The sequence below is a fragment of the Rhyacophila brunnea genome, unplaced genomic scaffold (assembly GCF_057557595.1).
Source record: "Rhyacophila brunnea isolate RB1 unplaced genomic scaffold, BYU_Rbru_1.0 scaffold_2, whole genome shotgun sequence".
Classification (NCBI taxonomy): domain Eukaryota; kingdom Metazoa; phylum Arthropoda; class Insecta; order Trichoptera; family Rhyacophilidae; genus Rhyacophila; species Rhyacophila brunnea.
In genome coordinates this window covers 10,062,598-10,081,807 of record NW_028232859.1, presented here as the reverse complement: position 1 = coordinate 10,081,807, position 19,210 = coordinate 10,062,598, and the positions used below count along the sequence as shown (strand labels likewise).

The following is a 19,210-nucleotide window of genomic DNA, read 5'->3' as shown; positions in this document are numbered from 1 at the left end:
ATAAAATGTGATATACCGGAAGATATTGAAGAAACCTTCTCTACAAATCAATTAGTATTAGTGTATAAACATTATAGACATCTGATAAAAACAATCGGGAGCATAGACTATAGATACATCTAGACGCCACCCGTTGCATTGCTAAATGAAGCCGCGTGTCGTGCGTTTGGTTTGTGGGCGAGCGAACGCATACGTCTACAAATGTTCGAGACCATAGACCATTTCGCTAGTGTTCGCACTAGACGCTCAGAATTAAAATATAATTTTCTATTTTTTTATGTTATATAGTATTTTTAAGCGGTCAAAATGCAACCATTAGATAAAGATATCCATAATTTAAGTTATTTTAAAGAAACACTAGGTCACTGATATTAAAATATATAATAATATACAAATAAATTATCACGAACATGTATCAACTTACCTATGAAACGTAATACCATCTTCTTGCTTTTCAGTACGGCTACCAGTGGCGAAGGGTGGAGGTAGGCTGTTAAGATCCGCCATAAATAGTGTACATTAAACTTTTTCAGACATACATATTTGTTTTCATTGAAATAAGAGTACAATTTACAGATAGTGTTGGTTAGATTTTAAAATTCAATTAAACCCTGAGAAACCAAGCCATAATAGATAATAGTCAAAAAATACATGTCTATCTATAAAATATCTTAAATTATGCAATTAAATCATACATAACTTTGAGTATTTTATAGATAGAATAATATTTTTTATTTATTCTAGTTTGGTTTACGCAGGGCTTAATGAATTAAAAAAATGAACCAACAATATGTCTAATATGTAGTTTTAATCCAACGAAAACAAATAACTATGAATGAAAAAGTGTGCACAATTTTGTCGTATCGCCCAAATTAGACCAAATCTATTATGGTTTCGTTTAGGCAGGGTTTAATTGATTTTTAAAAACTAACTAACACCATCTGTAAATTGTAGTCTTAGTTCAATAAAAACAAATACATATGCCTAACAAAGTTTAGTGTGCACTATTTATAGCGAATCTTAACAGCCTACCTCCACCCTTCGCCACTGACGGCTACCATATTTTAATACAACACACAGAACCATTTTTTCTACTTAATTAACTAAAAATATTTACCACTGATTTTATCTTTAACACAAAAAATAGTAATTTTAGCAACACGAGCTCGCAGGTCTATGTGAAGCGATTTGCCGGCGATACTTTTGAAAACTAACTCACACATATGTAGACCTTTTATCTTACTCTAGCGTGTGTCGCAGAGATTATAAGGGTGCCGAATACTTTCTCACTCGCACTCATGCATCGTTTTTGTTCAGGCCTTGATCGGGAGTCAAATTATAATGTAAAATTAAAATTAAGTACAACAAAAAACCAATATAGAGACATGTGCATTTTTTCATTCTCTTTTCTAAATCAACCATGACGACCTTTAGATAACAACGGTATTTTTGAATTAGCGTGGGATGACTGTGATAGCATTTACATCGGGAAAATCTAACGGGCCGTATTTGTTAATGAGAAAACTTACTGCTTGCCCAGAGTGAAGGTGCGGGCAGCAGGGTGGTAGCGGCGCGTGCAACTCAAATGTATAACCATGTGTGAGATGCCCCAAAAAGACATTGTCTACGAACATTTCACACACGGTTATATGTTTGAGTTATGCACGCCGCTGCCACCAGCTCGTCCACTCTGGCCTAGCACTTAAAGTGCTTACGAGTATCCTACATTTCATTTCTAAATAATATTTTTTGTTACCCTTCCTTTGTGTCCTTCCTAGTTTTAAATCATTTATTATGTTTGTACTTTTTTTTTAAAGCCCAACACAGGTTTTTAATATTCCCTTCCTAAACCTCCTTATTTGTTAATATTAAAGACATTATCAGTTACTCTAATTAGTCGTAATTTATAACATTATGAACCATACGAAAATAATTTTAACATAGTACCTACCTAATAACACTTACCATATTATCATACCTCTTGCATACAGAAATACAGGCGGTCCTTAACTTTCCTACATTCTACTTTTGTACAATTCGCTATTTCGTACATTTCTTAAAATTGAGATGTTTTGTTTATGCAATTGTAAATATTTCGCCCTTATAAATTTATAAACATGAGTGAGAAACGGAAAAACTGCAGCGTTGATACAGACAAATAGAAATTAAGGGCTCATAAACTTCATACATTCGTGACAAAGGTTTGAAATAATAATTAGGCGTTCTGAAGGCGGTGAATCTTTTGCTTCAATCGGCCGTTCGTATGACTTAAACCGGTATGCGATATGCTCAATTTTGAAAAACAAGATTATGTATAATTAAGGAATATGTTCAAGAGTGTAGAAATATATCTTCAAAGATTGTTTCCAAAAGACATACTATACTGATAGATGAAAATGGAGAGATCTTTGTCATCATGGATTGATGATCAATATAAAAAAAATGTCTGAGTTTTTCAATTATTCAAGATAAGTCTTATAGTTGCACATAGATTGGAAGAGTCGTTTAAGAACGTGGATTTTCAAACAAGTACAGGCTGTTTCGACAAATTTAAACCGAGGTAGGTATTCTTTAAATAATATTAAATTCACTGGAGTAGCCGCCAGTGCGCAGTGCAGATAAAGATGCTGCTATTGAATTTATTTCGTCATCCAAAATAATTTTAAATACACTGATGTTTTTTTTTAGATTGCTCTACTTTCGTGCATTCAACATTCATACACATTTTTAGGAACCAACTATGTAGGTATGAAAGTCGAGGACCACGTGTAATAGAAACTGTTATAAAATCAGCTTTCATAATAGGTATGAGAGTTTCGGTACGTAAGTTTGATTATTCTCCTCATTGAAATTAATGCAGTTTAACAAAATCTTTCCACATTATATAATGCGGGCGAGCCAAAATTCCGAGGATAATAAGTCGGCTGATTTTTCGATGTTTTGCCACTGACCAACAGACTGTTAACGAACAATTAAAAAGTCTAGCTGTCAAATAAGTCAAAAGTTGCGATTATCGTAATGTCTTACGCAGGTGCGGCTACATCTTAAGGGTTCGTAGGGATCATCCCCACATCCGTATTAGGTCAAAAATACACATCAGATATTTTTATTATTGGACATAATATGCCTACTTCATACATGGTTAAATGAATTACTTACTTAATTATTTATTTTATTCATCCAAACCCATCACAATTTTATAGAGATATTTATTATTATTATACAAATAAATGAAGCAGTTATTGTAAATTAATTATGTAATTACATAATGATGATTACACGGTATTAAAATAATCAATTAAATTAAATACGCTCTTATTTCATGGTGACACCTATGTACAAAAAGAAAGCTATGGTATCTATTTTTCGCTGACTGGGTGATAACTCGGTTCCATCCCGCCACTGCCGTACAAATCTCGTTCCACAAAAGATGCGAATGCATTACACTCCCCTGTATGCGTGTACATTAGTACACGCATACAGGGGAGTGATTCAAATAACCCCTAGGTGAATTAAAAAAGCTCGCTGTATGTCGTTCTTCAAAACTGATAGTATTATTAACTATTATTAAATGAGTTAATATGTGTTAAACACTTTTTTAGATGTGATTAAGTAACGACTCAGATAATCAAATTATTTATTCTGAATAATTAAGCATTTCCCATTAATAAAATCATATTATTATAAGTAGGTAGCTTGATACATAATGACGTATAATATGAGAAAGGAGGTAGGTGTGTATTAATGACTAAACCCCACCACCTGAAAGTCGTCGAGCCGCCACTGGTCTCACGATAGCAGAATTTCATGAATTCAAATAGAAAAGCAATTGATAAATTTGTATTTTTCTAATGTAAATTAATCAATAAAAGTGTTTTTAACAATTACACGTTTTCTCGGTCCGAATGATTGCGTGTCATATCGAATTTACGTAGTGATTGATGGACGATTTCTGGCGACTCGGAGAGTAAAATAAAATGTTTGAAATCCAACGAAGCTGGTCTGCAGACTGACTAGAAAAAGTCCGAAGACTTGCTTGCCAATGGAGCACAGCTGGTAGGTATAAGAGATAATATAATATCAATAATTCATAGTTTGGCTGCAGACCTTAAAAAAGTCCGAAGATTTGCGTCTAACGGAGCACAGCTGGTAGGTATAAGAGATATAATAATATCAATTTATTCATAGTTTTCATTACTTTACTACCTATGTTTGTTTATCTCTTGTGTACCTATTACGCCGAATGTGTGAAATTGACTATTACATGAAATGGGCAAAATTTTGCCTAAATCATGAAAAATGCAAGCCCGTTGCCTTATTCATTAATTAGACAAAATATCTGCCGAGTGCGTGAATTCGGCAGTAATTTTTCCGCCTAGTTCATGCATTGGACAAATTAGATAGTAGCGCTACAGTGGTGTTTTTTGCAATTAAACTAAATTAATGTGCTCATGCATTGGTCAAAATTTTTGTAAGTATATTACCTATGGTCAAAATAGATGGCGCGCTCCGGTGGTTTTTTTGCAACTAATCAAACTAACCAAATGTGTCAAATGCAGAGATTGAAGACCAGTGATGCCAACCGTACTATAATTATAGTACAATACTATAATTTTAATTCTGCGAAAAATGTAAAATACTTTAATATTACCCCAAATATATCAAAATACTATAATTTTAAAAGATTCAAGACGAAAAATGTTCCTGTACTATATATTTTTTAGAAATACTATAATTTTTACGCCTTTGTACTATAATCAGCATAGAAAAATATGGCAGCACTGTTGAAGACTGCTCTTTGGTCAAATGTCATTAATTATAATACAAAAATATACCAATCAATAACTACAATGACGTTCATATCGATTTACTATGCGCAAAAAAAATCTAGAACTATAATATGATAACGGAAGAATTTTATTAAAAGGTATTTTCGCGATTTGATTCGTGCTTGGGTATCAATCGTGCAATGGTCGATTGTATGTTGTGATAGTTTGTTGACACTTGTTAGCTAGCCTCAAAATGAACATTCAGTTGAATTCAGAATTATAAAACCTAACCTAACAATAATAATATTATATTATGTCCAATTATAACTAATAAAACCATCCGTACCTATTAAATTTACTTTTTCTACTGTCATGTTGACAGTTTAAGAATTCCATACCCTGGCGAATTCACGTACTCGGCAGATAATTTACCTAATTCATGAATAAGGCAATGGGCTTGACTATTACACGAATTAGCCAAAATTTTGCCCATTTTATGTCCTAGTCAATTTCGCACATATGGCGTAACAAACCATATTGTCATCTAGTAAAAAACTGAACTCAATTAGGGAAAAATATTTTGTCAGCTGGTATTACCTTTCGACTGTCCACATTGAGCGAGACGAAAAGTTTTATTTTTATTCGCCAGTTGTGAGTTTATTGTGGTTTGCTCTGTTGGTGATTTTTCGTGGGTGTTTTGACATTCAACAGTGACATTAGTCGTAAGTTTTTGTTTACTATTTATAATATTGTGACTATCTTAAATGCAATTACCCGTAAATTTAATTGGGTTAAATTAATTGTTAAATCACTAGAATACAAACATCAATTTGAAATGTTTTCTTTTGTTATCCACAAAAATCGTAATATCCTTATTATCTCAAAGTATGTTGTTAATTAATAATGCGATTCATGACATAGGTGATCAGTGATCACTGATCAGTGATAACCCTACATTCATGCGAAACGCCAAGGAGTTATAAAATTTCATATCATTCTTATATAAAAATCTATAATTATTCTGTTAAACATTTTGCTCCAAAAACTTTTTGTGCATTACCTAGGTACATACACTGGCGCGTTTAGTGACGTAGAGGCCCGACGCAATGACTGTTTTTGAGGGCCCCTACGATAAAAAACAAACAAGCAAATTTTAATTTTACCTAAATAAATCCATGCATTCAAACGGTCTTTTTTATTTTGTATAAATTATACAACCGTTACTTAATCAAAATCTTTATTATAAGTAAAGTAAGTACTTATATCTTATACGATTCATGTCCATGGAATCTACTATCTCTAATATTGGAACTATCTGCCTTAATTTTCTGTCCCGAAGCAGCGCATGGCCTGCTTAGTCCCACGGGATATCATTGATTTTAACATGATTTAACAGTGAAATCTAAATTATTATTATGAAACAAGTTACTTGCAGGTACCTTTCTTCCGATCTGTAACTACTAGATAGGTACCTATTTTTAGTTTCATCAGATCTTCAGCGCTTGAAATAGAAAATTTTACGAACTAATAACTAAATAACTAAATATTTAGATTCAACAGTTATGAGTAGTTAGCTAGAACTTCATACCCATTCCAGGCCACCAGAATTTTATAACTATTCAAATGCTTACAAAAAACATCCAATGTGGATAAAATTGTAGCCCCAAAAACAAAAGGGCGGGCACTTGTGCAAAAATAGAGTTTTGAGAAAAAGCATTTAATTTTTTTTTTCCTAATATTTTCAAATGAAATTCAGAGCACAGGTGACTTATTACTCAAATATTTAAATGCAATTTATGATTTTTTTTTCATATCTTGTGAAGATTCTTGTCACAAAGGCATTTTTTCTGCAACAAAACTGAAATACCTAACGGATAAGGAGTAGCAGGTAACCGATCTCGAGTAAGGAATAGCCGGGATAAACTTAAATACTTGTCAAAAATATGCCACACGTCGAATACTGTAAACTGCTCTCGGTTTATGCATTGACGCTCATTTAATATTGGTGTTTAGTATTACACACACTAATGCACGTGCATAATGCGTGTTTCATTTTCGTAGGACACTGGCATTCAAAACACTGCATCAAAATGTAGCGTATTGAATATAGCCTATCGAAATTCTATTTATTATCTGTTCTGTGGCCTTTGCTCATTTTAAAATAATTACACATACCTAGTAAGTACAGCGCTCGAAATGGAAAAGATTACGAACCGGAGCGCTCGAAAATTAACATGGTTATCAAATGTTATGTGTATTTTATAAACATAAGTGTGCTAGAATTTTTTGTTATTTGCCATATCTAGCTCAGACGGTCAAATTATTTTGTCTACGAGACGGAGCGATAACTTTACAGATTTCACGAACCGGAACGGCGCTCCGGTGCGTTCCGGTCCATTTCGAGCCCTGAGTAAGTAGATATTATTTTTGTAACCACTACTTAGACTGGCAAAGTCATGTATCTACATGTTACGTTTTTGTTATAATATGTTAATTGAAGATTAGTTTACAAATAGACAAGTGACCTTTATTTTCTTTCGTAAATTGTGATCTCATGGATTTATTATGCCTATAATGCAGAGAAAAATTTACGAACAAAACTACATTCATAACGCAAAACCATCAAAATGTCACAAGTAGCCTTTTGCTTTTGGGGCGACGAACTATAGGTACCTACCTACCTACGAAGTCAAAAAGAAATTTGAAATTATATTTTAATCATTTATTAAGGATGGACAGACAGACAGACATTATAGAAAAATAATATACACACTTATGCCTACATTGCCTACGTTAAAATGGGTATCTAATCTAAATGACAATTTATTTAAAATGAAATTAACTATAGAAATGTAAAACAAAAAAATGGGCATTAAAAATTGGAAATCCAGTTCAGACAGAAATATTTAATTTCAGACGTAAATAATAATGTAAATAAAGAAAAAGATATATATTATTTACCTCCAATAATCAGGGCTCGAAATGGACCGGAGCGCACCGCAGCGCCGTTCCTGTTCGTGAAATCGGTAAGACTATCGCTCCATCTCGTGGAAAAAATAATCTGACCGTCTGAGCTAGATAATCCATTTAATAAAAAATATACTTAAAACACTTATTTTTATGAAATACACATAAAATTTGATGAATATGTAAATATCTTCAGAAAACTGTCGAGCGCTCCGGTTCGTAAACTTTTCCATTTCGAGCGCTGTCAATAATTTAACAAAAAGTATGCTAACTCAAAGAATCATTGTCAGAAATTTAAAGGTCTTTAAGGATTGTCACAGGAATAGATGTGTATATTTAGAGATTATGTCAAAACAATCCAATAATTTTACATAACAATATATTATATTATAAGAGAAAAGGTAGTTTAAAACTTGGCCCTTTGACTTCACTAAAACCACAATACCTACTGTCTTTTTACTTAGCAGGGCAGTATACATACTGCTACACTTATTTTGTTCATCATAGAAACACGAAAATTTAACTCATTAAACCAATAAAAAATAATATACTTAAATCCTAGAGAAACATAATATTATTCTTTGATTATTAAAAAATGCCTACGTGTTAATAATATTCATCTGAACTATATTATCAATCTGGAGAATGTGGAACAACTATGTACCTAGGTAGGTATGTATAATGTATTCAATTATTGAAAATTTGCATTTGCCTGAATAGCTTATCGCGTTGCATGCTAAATTCATCAACAAAAATCTCTAGAAATACCATATTATTATGTATTATTCATATAAGTACTTAATTATAATCGTGGAACAAATTTGTTCTGTGAATATAATAGTATACACACAGAACACAGAGTAGGTATACATTTAATATTAAATATGGGAATATGTACCGTCTGAATTTGCAAATGTCAATATACATATTATTTAAATTTCAATAGATCGGTTTTGAAAGTAAAAATAAATGCACTGGTTAATTAAATATTAACTTTAGAAATTATAACTTGAAAACGTTCACGCCATTACGACTGACAGGTTAGTTATGCACCTTGTGAGAACAAATTACTGGTGCTCCTTGTGGCTAAGATAGTTAACAGGTACAGTCGGATCAATACTGCCAAGAATGGTAAGGTTCTCATTTACACCGCATCGGAAGTCTGAGACGAAACTGGAACCACAATCACTTTAGTATCTTCACGTCAGTCTTTCTATACCACCAGCTTGTCTATCTTTCATGGAAGAAGAAGCTCTGAATATGATCATAAGTGACATTATGTGAGAACCGGGTTTTGAATTGTTTGTCTTAACTAGGGATTCCGGGATCCCGAGCTATTTTCGATACCTATGAATCCCGGGATTGATAAACATAATCCCGAAGCTTTCGGGATTGATTTTTTTATCAATTTTTATGGAAAATAAAATAAAAACGAAAATATAATAGAAAAATACTGTTAATATCAAATAACTACATTAGAAATAAACTGCGTTTGAATAAAGTTTTATTTATACCCATGTGTAAGTTGCCGATTCATTTTATTTTTTCACATAAATTAATAAAAATGAGAAAGATTGGAAAAAACAATGCTTCGCACTATTAACAAAGTAATTCCACCATGATCTCATACGTTTTACGGCAGTTTCATATTTGGCTGACTAATTAGATTTATGAAGCGGAAAGGCCATAAGTATACCATGATTTGCTTTACTATTTTAAATCTCGCTAACGCATCCATTAAATCTTTACTATCAGAAACAGCAATCTTATATTAAATTCACATTATTATTTATATTACAATATTATTTACTCCATTAAACTTATGTATTTCCTAGATTGAACGTATACAATATTAACAATAATAAATAGTATAAATTATACTAGATTTTATCAATAATCAATGTTATTTGTAAATATATTTTTTTATATAATGGAAAAAAATGCCAATCCCGAGATCAGAATCGGGATTGGATTCCCTAGTCTTAACTGTATATATATATATTACTTAATCTTTAAATTCAATTAAATAGGTTTTGGTCGCCATGTTAGATATTATCTCGTCCCGTGGACTTCCAAAAATGTTTTAGAGAATTTTTTAATCCAGCATCTCTAAAAACATATAGTTTGATACTTTAATTAGGTATTATAGTACATGTTAAAATTATTTAAAATGTATTGGGTACAATTTTATTTTATTTGGGAAACATGTTCGCTTTGCTAATTTGTAAACTTCGCTTTGTTCTTTACTAGTGTGCGTCCCAAAATAGTTGTAGCGTTGCTAAAATAATATATTATAAGATTATGAAAAGTCGTTGTTTTAACTAATAGAAATAGATTCAGTGTCAAAACTCAAAATCCATCAGAACATCTGTCTACTCCAATCTAGATTTTAAATTGGCACAATGTGCCCGTAGCCCTTGTTATTGTACTATAATTCACGAAACCTGCGAATTAAAAGTTTTACGTCTAGAGTCAATTTAAAACATGTGCATATGTATTATTTTGTAGATTGTCTTCTAATAATTAAGCAATTACTCTCACTCTAAGTACTAGGTACTTGATTGTAGTTTCATATTTCTTGTTATAAATAATTACATATTTCTATTGCATACTTTTTTCTGTGCCTTCAATTTTTTCTGAATAATTGAAATAAATCGAAACTATACTGCACTAATTAAAGGTTTTGGACTAGACCCCAGTGACGCACCCAGGATTTAATATTGGGGGGGGGCAAGGAGGAGAATGTAAATTAGTCCCATAGGCTCTTTTTCTTCTTCACAGCCTAATTTCTCGTTGTCTATTGCACTTGGTGTACCTACACCATGGTCCCCGTATCCTAAAACGGGCCCTCAGGCTAGGATATTTGGCGGGCCCCCTACCTACCGCTAAGATTAAAGGCAGTGTGAAACACTACATTAACGTTTTTCAAATTGTGTTTTAGTTCAAATTAAGGGTACTTATACAGTGAATTACAGGCGATTTTCAATACATCCACTTTAATAATGGAGCTGTCGAGTATCGACACATAATAATCAAAAAATATATTGCACAATTATATAAGTAATTCAAAATGTTCATGGCCACGAAGTATAATAGCGCCGCAGGCGACTTTTTTTACTACTAAAGCTAATTTATGATATGTGATTATCTCACTTATTTGGTCAACCCGACATGCCGGGCCCCCCCACAGCCCGGGCCCCCAGGCTAGCGCCCTGTCAGCCCTCCCCAGCCATGACCTAGACCACTCCGGAATTCGTGTAGACACCGAGAATTTTTTGACAGTTCCATTAGGGATTGGGTTTCTAAAAAAACCCGACAATAGTGTTTCGAAATTTTGTATTATTTTTGTAAAGAAATTTTTCTAGAGGGTGCTGGAGAATTTCAAATCATTTTTTGCCGTGTTTTTATTTGTCTAATCTATTGGCTTTCAATTTCAATGTTTACGCCACTGCTAGACCCAGAGGGATTAATTTGACCAGTTTGTATTAAAATACTTGGTGACGATTCTAAAAACGTTTTTAATGCAGTTGGATTGACAGATATATAAAAATAATATGATATCGCTGATCAGTGATTGAATTAACCATAGAACGGTTAATTTTATTCTGTATTCCCTGAAAATTTTATCCATTTCATATTGTCTCCATCTCACTCTTTTCGTTCGGTCTTTGCCACCGCTAGTGTCATAGACTCATAGGACTCAGAGAGTTCATACCAATGATTCTCAAAATATTTACACAATGTTAATACTAGGAATCATAATCAAAAGCAAAAGGGTTCTCTACAGACGACATCACTTACACATTGAGATATGCGCTTAATAATATTAACACAGTTTTTAGGGGTTTTTATAATAAATTAATATCTTTTATTATAATATATATGCTGAACTACTGTGACCATTGCTTAAATTAAAAATAATAAACGTTATTTGGTGAAATTTGAACATACTGAAATTCGCTTCAGCCATTTTGACAGATAAACCATTTAAGGTGAATTCTTTATAGGTATTTATGACCAAATGTGATATTTAATGACATCTAGTTTTTGTTTAGTAAATAAATAAGTTTTCGTTAAAAAAACTTTAGTCAATCTCGACCAGATGGCAGTAAAATATTACATTATTTATTTTAGTCTGTGGTGCACATAAGATATTATATTATCTTCTAGAATCATTTTTGGATCCATACTAAAATGGGTTAATGCTAACATTACAAGAGTTTATTTTACAATAAATATAATAATAATGAGTTGAGTTTGTGTTATTTTAATATTATGGTTTATGTATGCTTTAACAAAATTATAGATTGTTTCATGCTGGCAATATAGGTACGTATTCTGACTACGCCGTTAGTCAGGTCACTTTACCTATAAATAAAACTATCAACCCCTAGTTTTTGACAGGACCACAAACATCTATTATATTACAAGAATTTTATTACGGGCGTAGACATGAGTGAAACATCACAATATATCCCCAAACAAAGTATGTATACCTAGTAGTGGCGTGAGCAGTTTTGTCGAAGCTGTTTTGATAGGGTTAATTTTTTGTCTTTGAAAAATATCGTGACTAGAAATTTTAAAAATAATTCTTAATATTTTCAACATTGTATATTATTATTGCTACAGTTAAGGTATCAGATAACAACATCATACATGTTATGTGGTTGTATCGCAGTCGCAGATATTTTAATGTTTACTCCAAGAATAATATAACCTGTAATTTTATTCAGAATCTAAATGTTGAGAGCCACAGCAGTGTCCTTGAATCGGCCGCTGTGAAAACGTTGTCTGGATTTTCGCTTGCAAGGTTATTCGGCAGAATTTCGTTTAGTAAACACTTTTCGGTGGAAAACTATACGTCCAGACAGGTTGTATTAAGGACTCAATAAAAAGACATAGGTAGTGAATATTATATAGAAATGCTACATTATGGTTGACTCTGAAATTTAAGCTAATTCCGAGAGTCTCATCCCTTAAATGCATGATTTTCTACTTTTTAATAAGAATATATTATACATATACTAATATACAACGGATAGGTGTGATTACGGGGAAAATATTTAATAGTCTACTTATCTAATATTTTCATCAAAAAACACTTTGTACTATAAAAATACTGTAGTATTTTTTATATTTAAATTATTTGTAACAATTAATTATATTATCATAAATAATCAATCAATCCACCTTATAGAATCCAGTAATATTTTTTCCTGATCAAAATCTAATATTTTTGTGGTTAAAACTGAAAGTGAAAATTGGCGTTAAAAAATAACTCACAAAATCTGGCTCATACACAATATATAATAATATTATCTCCGGCTCGCGTCATTTGATTACAAATTACTAATTACATATATCCAACAACCACAACTTTACTTACAATGACGTGATTATCAGCAAAATTAATGATTCCAACTTTACCATTGGATATGTATGGTAAAATCAATTTCTGTGTTATTCAAAAAACCGAAACTAAAGTTTGTATTATACGTAGTTCAGTATGCATTTACGGGTTAAATGCTGAACACGTCATAGTGCTATTTTTCCATAACGGACATTTCGTCATACTGCTCTGCCAGTCTGTAAATGGCATACTAAAAGTTGCCTCGTAGATTTTACATGCCTGGACATGGCGGTGGCGGAATCGGTTTGATACAATAAATTTCAACGAGACATTTGCAAAGTTGAGGATGTGGTCATTGAAGTTAACGGCCACATTAAACCACCACGTCCCTCACCACACCCGGTCTTAATTGGGTGTATCACAGGAAACCTACGCTTGGCGTGAAGCATCATTTTTTTATGTCTGGGGATGGGTTCAGGTTCGGAACGGGTTGACTGTTTATTGAGGGAGACATTATGAACTTTTTGTATCATATTCATAACATTTGTTGGAAAATGCATTGTCCTAAAAACAATAGGCAGGGGCGGCCGGTTTCAATCGCAAGAGAAGGCGATGGTAGAGCAGAAGAGAAGATAGGTATCGGCCGGCAACAATACCGAATCACGAACGCCGTACTTCGAAAACAACAGATATAGGTACATACAAACAATAATTATTTACATACATGTACATAAAACACACCAAATATTAATTAATTTCAGTCAACTTCCGATTATAATGATATAAGAATAAGACAACCAGAAGTTAGTTCCAAATTCCCGCCAAATCCCGTTTTGGGTACAGTACTTACTTCATTATTCATTGCGTTGAAATTTAAATATTCACTTGACTAATTCCTGTAACTGTAACTTATTCTTGCTGATATCTCAAAATATAAATATTTAATGATGGTCTGCCGTTAGAATAATTTTAATTTTACGGGAAAATATTCGATATGAAAAATACTGATACAACACGTGGTTATCATGCGTACCTATTCTCTCGTAGCGCCTTATGAATAAATTTTCTTACGTTGTACTATGAAATAGCCAGCCTGGCTACGACACGTACTCTTCGATATGTGACGCCGACCCCATTATAGTAGAGCGGCGTCGCGACGGCGGGTCACGCATTGAATTCAGTGGCAGGCTCCTTCCTCTCCTTCCTCTGGAAGATGACGCCGTCTTGCAGGCGCCCTTACTAAAGCGAGGTTAATTAATAACATTATATTGATAAATTTAAAAAAAAACCGGCCGTATAGTCCAGACTCCAGACTATCTCAGACAAACCTTTCCATTCTGATATTATTTTTCTGGTATTTTTCTCCAATTGATTACTCCTAGGGACGTGTCGAGCGGGGGTGTTAGGGGTGCGAAACGCAGAATTAAGAGGGCGGAAGCAGTCCTAAAATAACTATTTAATTGATTTTCTTAAAAAAATATATGTAAATATATTACATAAAGTCAATCTTATATTGAAATCTATAAAGTACCAACGCAGTACGCACGTTGTCTAGTGCCGAAGGGCGGCAAATCGAGGAGTAAGAGCAAATTATACTACTATTACTTACGTTTATTCTTATTTATGACATTTAAATCTTCGATCTATGACTAATTTATACATCACAGTTGTATACAATATTCCGAAAAGCATTCTTTCAAAGTTTCAATAGGATAGAGCCAGTGTCATAATCATAATATCTAAGTGATATGTACTCCAATTAATAATATATTATGTGTTAATACTGATGCTAAGAACAGGGCACACAATGGGCAAAAGATTTGATGTCCTCATGGGAAGAAGCGAATCGCAACTCTGCGATGAATGTCATGTTTTAGAGGACATTGTACATATAGCACTACAATCCCCCAAATATGAACTTCACAGAGTAAAGAATTGCGGATATCTATGAGAATGTCGACGAATTGAAGGGTGTCCTGGCGGTGGGTAAGACGGAAGAGCTAGGAAAAATTGTAAAGTTATTTAACATAATAGGAGTGATGGCCTGATCGACGGATCCCCTTCTAGAAGAGAAGAGGTGATATGACCGTAATGTAACCGTGGCAGTAACCATGTTTAATGAAATCGCTTTGGATATTGATATATTCCACTTACGTGAGGGTGAATTTAGGTGGACGTTGTTTTATAAGTTTTTAAGATAGGGTCTATCAAAGTTCACTCTGTGTGCTTCCATCTACTTTTATTTTGTTACTTATTTTATTTCTTATTTTATTACTTATTCTCTGTATTTTTATTTTAAAATTTATTAACACTTATTTTATGTCATGTCACGAACGCTTTGAATTTATAATTTGTTATGTTCATTATATGTAAAATAAATAAATTTGATTTGATGACAACGAGTCGAGTCAATTATATTATGTGCGTTTTTAAAACATTAATTTATTATTTTTTCACTCCTTTTTTTACGCCAGTTAAACTCAGCTCATTCCCATTAACAAGCGTGTACTTATTAATTATATATTTTTTAATTATAATTATTTATAATTTTACAATCATGTATTTATTTGTTTATATATCCCAGTCATTAGTGCGGAGGCCCAATACTGACAGATTCGATTGCCCCCCTTGAGATTAACCGCCGTTAGCATTAGTATGTAGGTACATAATGTTTATTTTTCACTCAGATTGTGAAAACTATACTTACATAATATTTATAAGATTTTTATACTTTCGACGAAATAACCGCCTCATTGGCTTACTTCATGGGAAACTGCCACTGCATGTAGGTACTTACTGCCCCATGTCAAACCTTTGTATTTCTATGTAACCATTAGATCATATTAATGAAAAATATTACACGTCACTAATATTAATCATGCCACTAATCATGTATCTATCTTATCATATCAAACAATTGTTATAATCCATTTATAATAAATTGATCATACATGTTTTTCATGTGTGACTAAGTGATTCATTATAACATTTTTTGGCAGATACCTTTTTTATAGATTATCGATTTGCTTTTTACACCTTTGTATAGCACAAAGGTGTAAAGTTTTACCAGTGACGTCCCGTGCTGGTAGGCAGATTGAGCGTCACTTGGAGGCGGCAGTTACTCGAAAGGCGGCAAATCGAGAAGAATCATTAGGTATATAATATAGAAATAGGTACCTAAACTTAGTAATCGCGGAAATATCTCTCCAATAAACAAATCAGCTCACTGGTTGGAAACAAAATGTATTAATTAACATAGAATGTTTAACCGGAGTGTTTCTTTGTCGGGTTTGCAATGTCTAGTTTCCTTCCATTGTCCTTGGACGTCACATCATTGATTACCAGCAATGACACGTGCAGATTTGAGAATTATATATATGAATTATCGGTAGGTACTTACATACTTACCTAATTAATTTATCCAAATATTTTTGCCAGTCACTCGCGAGGTTTGAAAGTCAGGTGTATATTTAAATGTATCTGAAAACCGTGAACTCGCAATATTGTCTATTGAAGTAGAGATGGCATTTAATTAGATTTAGTGTGGTATATATTTTGTTAGTAATGTATCCATACAACACATTTCTTAGATATTGGAGACATGGAAGGATGATAAAAAATACTGTATAAAAAAAATGGGGTGGCATTTTGGCGCTGCTTAAGGGCGGCATTTTGGCTAGGGACGTCACTGAGTTTTACCGCAAATTACATCTAATAATACGTATTAGAATGTTTCCTTTATACTTTTCAATAATAAGAGCTTACAACCGGCGTTTAAATGAGGTTTATCAGTGAATTATCCTGAGTAATAAATACATCGACTATATGTACGGTAAACAAATAGATAGTAAAAATAATCGTTTACTTACGTCGGCGATCAATTATTGTCAGTAAGTCCCTACTATTTTTCCTGTCTTATTAATTGATGTCAATGGTCTGTCTTGTAAACTAGACTGTATTTTCAAGATTGGGGCGGGTAAACCTAACATACATCGCAGCACTGCATGGCCACCACAAAGGGGGGACTGACAGGGCTCTAGCCTGGGGGCCCGGGCTCAGGAAAGGCCCGACGTGGTGAGTCGGCCAGATAAATGGTATAAACACACATCACAAATTCTGTCTAATACTAAAAAAAGTCGCCTGCTGCGCTATTTTTCTTCAATTATATTATTATTTTAAATTATGTGGTTGTACGATACAATATTTTATTGAAGCGCCTAGTTTCAAAAGCCCCTAAAATGGTTTTTGAAAATTTTTGAGTTAGATAATATTTATGTAGATAGATATTTTTGTTAGCTACATATATGATGGCCAAAAATTTATCCATAAAAACGCCAAAAACCATCAATACGTATGATCATAAATAAGGGTAAATTTCAAAACCCGCTAAAATGATAGGGTGTGGTTTTCAAATACCTCTAAAATGGAAAGCCAAAATACTCTTTACAATATAACGAATTAAAAAATAAATACATAAAGTTCACAGATTTAATAGATATGATTTTTTCTCATTTTTTTCAAAACTACCGGAAATCGTTTTTCTCATTTTTCTCAGAACTACTTAAAATCGTTTTAGGGGCTTTTGAAACTAGGCGCTTCAATTATGTATCCATACTCGGCAACTCCATAATTTTTGGAAAACGCTAATATAGAGCGTCACACTGCCTTTATCTTAAGCGAAAGGTACGGGGGGCCACCGATGATCCTAGCCTGGGGACCCGATCAGGATGTGGGTGGGGGCCATGCGGCACTGTTTCTAATTATGTTTATTCGGTCAAAAAAGTTAGTACCATATAGTTAAGGGTTAAATTGATTAAAATTTACAGGGCGGACTGCAGTCTCTCAAGACTTGCCAGAGTAAATAAATTATGACCACATTAGTAAATTAGGTTAATACGTCACAAAGGAATTGGTCAACAGGATGTATGTAGCTGTACGAAACAACTACACGTATGGTGTATTTTCGTTATAAATATATTGCTTACCGAGTTGCATGTAAATTCAACTCGAATTAGTTTAATATAATATATTCACAGGGGCGTCTTGATACATGGGCAAAGTGGACTAATGTACGGTGCACTAAATTTCGCAGGCACATGTCCAAATATTTTTTTGTACTATGTTTGATCCTAAGGATGTCCGCCCATTAACGCCGTCTTGTGGTTGTATTCTTTATGTGCCCCGCACAGGCATACCGCGCCGACTGGCTTCTTCATTTCATAGGGCGGTAGGTAGACATGCGAGCGCGGGATTTCGTTGTCGGCGAATAGCCTTAGAAGATCATATCGGCCTGCACAGGGAGGAGGTTATATTAATAGATGCTTTTGTTTTTACGAGAAATGAATGCGGTCTTATATTTGGGATTTGATTTTGACAGCTAAACATTGGGTTCACTCATTTGAAAAATACATTTTGTGCAAAGAAATTGATTTGGCTTGTAAGATAAATATAAAGCTATGGCTTAACCCATCAGGGCAATGCCCTAGATTCTACAATGTAGCGAAACTTGCCGATACAGTAAACAAAAAAATGACTAACTGAACACAATACTATCAATATAATATAGTCTATCAGCTATACGATTGTAAAGTTTATTCAGGCGTCAAAATTAGAACATTTGAATGAAAAACATGTGTTGTAATTTTTCGTCCGATCCTAATATGATCATAATAATATGGGCCTCCACAGAGTGGAGGTTTGTATTAACAGATTTTTGTTTTTTATGAGATATCGATGTTAGCCACTTGCTCAACCTATTACGTCAATACTAGTGAATCCAATCCCGAGCCAAAATCTTGATCCCGGGATTTCGGGATTACGATTTGACGATCCTGGGATTGGCATTTTTTTCAATAGTTAATATAAAATTTTCATATATACAAATAACGTTGATATCGTGTATAATCGGTCAAAAATAAATTTTGTATAATTTATACTATTTAAGACATTTATTGTTAATATAGTGTACGTTCAATCTTGGAAATACATAGGTTTAATGGAGTAAATAATATTGTAATATGTATAAATAATAATGTGAAAGTAAAATAGTTTTATTTATTTATGAAAAGATAACAAATACAAGTTGAATTAAAATAAAAAAAATGGTAAATGCATTAAAAAAACA

At 33.0% G+C, this 19,210-nt stretch overlaps 1 protein-coding gene across 1 annotated transcript in view; it reads left to right on the top strand.

Moving 5' to 3' along the window:
- The first annotated feature begins 5,388 nt into the window (after positions 1-5,388).
- Ctl2 (Choline transporter-like 2) overlaps positions 5,389-19,210 on the top strand; it is a 105,386-nt gene continuing 91,564 nt past the window's right edge. Inside the window, exon 1 of the mRNA XM_085946665.1 lies at positions 5,389-5,491. The gene's annotated coding sequence lies outside the window, so the exon portion shown is untranslated. The remainder of the gene's footprint in view (positions 5,492-19,210) is intronic.